Genomic DNA, 428 nt, shown 5'->3' on the forward strand with positions numbered 1-428 from the left:
ATATGGCGTATTTATGCCTATTTCGCGCGGTTTTATAGAGGTAACTTATCAACTGTAGCGGTGACGGTCCTCTAGCCTCTACGGGCAGTTCTACACTGTTTTGCGGCTTCTGTGGGAATGCATTTCGTCTGCAAAGACGAAATATATAGGAAGTGTCTTTTATGTTCCTGTCGATGAGTGTATTTATTACAGTTTCGCGCACTTACAGAATTGCAGAATTCTGCAATGAGCTCGTGACCAAAGGGGTCGATAAGTGGTTATTGTCGTAATATAGAAAACCGTATCATAACAATCACTCCCAAGGAGCATATATAGCCGCCGACGACGGCGGCGAGCCCCGAGAGTAAAAGACAAGGAAGTTTGACTCTACAGGTTATGGGCCAGAAATCTTAACCGTCCGCTCCTTCACCCCACCCACCACACTGGCC

The sequence above is a fragment of the Chondrus crispus genome, genomic scaffold (genome assembly GCF_000350225.1).
Source record: "Chondrus crispus Stackhouse genomic scaffold, scaffold_348, whole genome shotgun sequence".
NCBI classification, from domain to species: Eukaryota; Rhodophyta; class Florideophyceae; order Gigartinales; family Gigartinaceae; genus Chondrus; species Chondrus crispus.